At 27.9% G+C, this 4603-nt stretch overlaps 1 long non-coding RNA gene across 1 annotated transcript; it reads left to right on the forward strand.

The window, feature by feature from the left end:
• Positions 1-2063: 2063 nt before the first annotated feature.
• On the forward strand, positions 2064-3268 carry LOC133034034 (uncharacterized). Its single transcript, XR_009686003.1, has 2 exons — positions 2064-2450; positions 3093-3268. It is a non-coding gene; the product is annotated as an uncharacterized LOC133034034 (long non-coding RNA).
• Positions 3269-4603: the final 1335 nt, after the last annotated feature.

The following is a 4603-nucleotide window of genomic DNA, read 5'->3' on the forward strand; positions in this document are numbered from 1 at the left end:
CAGCTCCGTGAGGAAAAACAGTACGAACAGTAAATGGACCAGTCCATTTAGAACGTAACTTACCAGGAAACAGATGAAGGCAAGAGTTGTATAAAAGAACTTTCTGACCAGTGGAGAAATCTTTTCGCAAGATGTTCTTATCATGATACAACTTTGTACGTTCTTTGTAACTTTTTGCACAATCGTAAGCAGTCTGTTGCACGCTCAATCCTGGGCAGCTAGCCCAAACTCGATTTTTGTGGGATTTTTTCTATTTTTTAAATTTTCCCAATTTCAAACTCTAAATATCAAAATAAAATATTATTTTTAATATATTTAAACTTAAATATCAATTTTAAATTAATAATATTTAACTTTTAATAGATTATTATTAATTTTATGATATTTTGAGGTTTGAATTTAAAAATTGATTATTTTATTTTTATTTACGATCAGATTTTAAAAATTTGTTAATTTTTTTAATATTTATATATTATTTAATTATAAGGTCAGATATTTTAATATTAGCCATATTTTAAATTAAAAGATAACTTTATCTTTTTAATTTGAAATATAATAGTAAAATGATCTTATAAGATAAATTAAATAATTAATAAATTTGAAATTAATTTAAATATTTTTACAGATATTCTAACCATAATATTTTCAAATTCAAAATTGGTTATTTTGTTAAATATTTATTCTTTATAAATTATAAGTTAGAAAAATAATATTTTATATCATTTTACTTATTTAAATTTATAAATAGTATTTTAAATATTTAAATAACCTAGATATTTTTGTAAAAATTTGAAATATGGTTAATTTGAGTTATTTTGACATATAATTAGGATAATTATTATTTGTTTATTATTTATTTTAAAATAATAATTGCCCAACCATATCTATTTTAAAATTCGTTTATTTTGTTGTTTTAATTTTATTAAATTATAAGATTAGAAAATGATATTGAAAATGTCTATTTGGTTATTTTCAAATCATTTATCTTGTTGGATATTTAATTTAATTTGATAAAATAATTCAAATAAACTTAGATATTTTAAAGTTAGTTGAATTTTAAATTTTGAAGAGATATTTAAGGTTGTTTTTTCAACAACCTGAAATTTTCAAAAATTTGGTTGGTTTATTAAATAATAATTTAATTATATTAATATCTTATTTCACATTTGTTACATGGACATTGTTTGTTATATTTATATTATTTATTAAAAAATTTTTTTTAACAAACATATTATTTATTTGATCTAAATTGCTATGATTAACTTGTTGACAGATCTAATGATCTGATTTTAATCATAGTCTAATTGTCAATAGATCATATAATAATTTGTAGTTGATAAATTTTGTACTTCTTTCATCTGTGTAAATCTATAAACATGATATGGCCCATCCAATTCAATTTGACGTGTGTGAGCTGTTTGTTTTTGGGCTTAGATGCATATAGGAAACCCATTTATTTCTAGATATTTAAATGAACTAGGTTGCTAAAATAAAATCACTGAGATGTAAAATGGTTGTAATACCCGGTAAAAATATACATATATTTTAAATTTTATTTGTTATACAATTTGTGTGAGAATAAATATTTATTTATTTCTACTAATAGTGAATAGAGACTATTCCTTAGAATAGTATTGATAGATTTCTAAACATAGTTGAAATTATAGTAAGTGTCAAGGTAAAATTATGGTGTTTTTATGAATTAGGTTAATTACTCAATTAAAGCCCAATATGAAAGTCTATTAGAGTTTTATAGATTATTTAGTGGGTTTAATTTATTGTATGAGTGCATTAAATAACATTATAATGGAATTAATGTCACAAAAATTCGTAGGTTTTGATAAATTCGCAGGATTAAAAACTGTTTTACTAAAAGGATCATATCTAGAGTTTTAGAGCTCCGATTGAGGTGATTCCAGTGGCGTTGGAAAGATAATTCAAAGATCTATAAATTTTGTAGAAATGGTTATATCATAATTCGGAATTTTTCTAGGTGCAAACTGAGCCTAAAGTTACGAAATAAAGGGCTTACTTTTAAAATTTAAAAATTTAGATATTTGTTGATTTAATAATATTTTAGCATTTTATTATATATTATTATTTTTAGTTAACCTAAACCTATCAGAATACGATATCTCATAATCTTTTTATCAAACCCTAAACTATCATAGTTTTATTTTTTCCTCTCCAAACCAATTAGTCAAAGCCTCATTCTTCTTCATGTTTGCTCCTCTCAAACCTTCCACAATTCTTCTTATTTTCTACCTTCATTCTTAAAGTTTTGGATTTATAATCAAGGCTTGCGGGCTTGAGACATCAAATAGAAATATGTGAAGAGGTAGTAATGACGAGATAACAAATCTTAAGCAGCGGGATTTGATGATCTTATCCTCAACAAGAAAATTTATTGAGGTGCTTGGAGTAGCAAGAAGGTGTTCTTAACAACTGAGGTAAGAAGAGTGGACATCTGTGCACAGGGTGTATGTTGAAACATACAACTTTATTGTGGGTTTGATGTTCATGTGTTTATAAGATTTTGTACTATGAATTGTTGTTATGTTAGTATTGTTAGTATGTGATAGTGATAAGGCTTTTGACTGTTTGTGTGAGAATAACACTTATAGGATATGTTTTCTGCTGCTGGTGTGAGCATAGCCTTTACCGGGATATATTTTTGGCTGCTTGTATGGGTTTACTTGCGAGAGTTATCCTTTCATGGGTGAGTACAACTTGTGATAAAGGATTGCCCTATTGGATGTCGAGTGTGAGAACAGCACAAGGCAGGGCAAGTTACACTTCATGTCTGATCAACATGAGTGGGAGTAGATTATCGTATGTGAGGACAATGTGCGATAAGATACTATGTGTTATGTGTGTGAGTCTAGCATGCATTAAGATTACATTGTGATATGATGTTGTATTGTATGTGAGAATAATATGTGATATGACATGTTGTTATATGTATGCAAGTATGGTAGAATTGATTTGATGCTGTGATATTGTTATACTTATGACTATGTTATCTGGTTGGGGGGTTATGTCCTACATAGCTCTTCTTACTGGGCGTTAGCTCACGGGTACTCTGTGTGCAGGTAAAGACAAAACTAAACAGTGAGGATGGCGAGCTCGAGGCGTGGATTACATGTTAGGGGATTTTCACGATGTTTTGGTTTAAGAATATTTCTTTAAAGATTATGGCTCGATTACTTTTGTAAAAATTAATGTTTAAAAATTTGTAAATGAATCAAGTGTTTTTGTTTTAAAATAATGAGATCTCATGCTTTAATTATTTTCAATAAATTAGTTTATTATTTTTATAATAAATGGTTTTAAACGGACTAGCTAGTGTGACGTCTCGGGAAATCGAGGCGTTACAATATGGTATCAGAGCAATACGGTCCTAAAGGATGTGGTTGACCCTAACATGTAAAGTTCATTGCCACGAGACGAGCTCGACTCACTGTACTGTAAGTTTTAGTTAATCTGTTCATGTTAGTCTTACATATTTTATGTTGCGTTACATCTTTAGTGTAACTAGAAGTTTTCTTTGTGTTTAGAAGAATATGTCTTAAAATTTTATGGGTAGGATTCGATCTATGAGATATTTTTGGAAAAAAAAAATTCAAGGTATTGCTATATTACGTAATTTAAGTTTGATTTTTGATAAGTTGTACTTATTTTCATAAATAAGGAGCATAAGAAGAGTGTTTTTCAAAAGGAATTGTGTTATAAGTAGATTGGAATAGAGTATGTTAGGAAAAAAAAAGAATTTAGTTGTTATATTAGTATTTCTAACGTGAGTGTATGTTTCAGGTTTAATAAATTAGACATATATAACTATTGGTACGTTCTTAAGTTTGTTTTTTTTAAGTGTTAATGGATAGATAATTTTAAGCTCTACTCTTTTATTAGAAATAATTAAGTTATATTTTGGTTAAGGGTGAAATCTAATCATTAAGGTTATAATAGAAGAATAGATTGTGACAGTCAGTAGCCCCGTGATTCGTAAGGAAATTAGATAGTTTTGTTTGTGTTTATTTGCATAAATTTAAACTCTTTATGTATTGGAATATGGTTTATGCTTTGTTATTATGAATATGTATGTTGTACTGAGAATGTGTGGTATGGACACAATATGAGTTTATGAATTGATATATTGATTAGGGTTGTTTTGACTTGTATATGTTGTATGTTGCATTCATATATTATGTGTTGTATGCTGCAAGTTGTATGCTAACGTCTCAGGTAAAGTGAGGGACCATGGTGGGGTATGATACGGGGTAAGGCCGTTGAATGTAGAGATACCCTACCCTGCATTTTTCTGAGTCGTGTTTGAAATTATTATGGTGGGGTATGATACGAGATAAGGCCGTTGAATGTAGAGATACCTGTTGGCAATTATTTTACCAGGATCTTAGATACTCACAAGTATGTTTATTAACATCCTAAATAAGAACTTTCTAAAACGATAAATTAAATACATATAAAGTTTAAGAAACCTTACATTGGGTGCAGCGGAATTAAATGACTCCTTCCGTTCAGATATCTAGCCCTTGATTCCTTTCTGTAGCAGAGCATTATCAATATCTGAACCTGGATCTCT

Source organism: Cannabis sativa, chromosome 2 (genome assembly GCF_029168945.1).
Source record: "Cannabis sativa cultivar Pink pepper isolate KNU-18-1 chromosome 2, ASM2916894v1, whole genome shotgun sequence".
NCBI classification, from domain to species: domain Eukaryota; kingdom Viridiplantae; phylum Streptophyta; class Magnoliopsida; order Rosales; family Cannabaceae; genus Cannabis; species Cannabis sativa.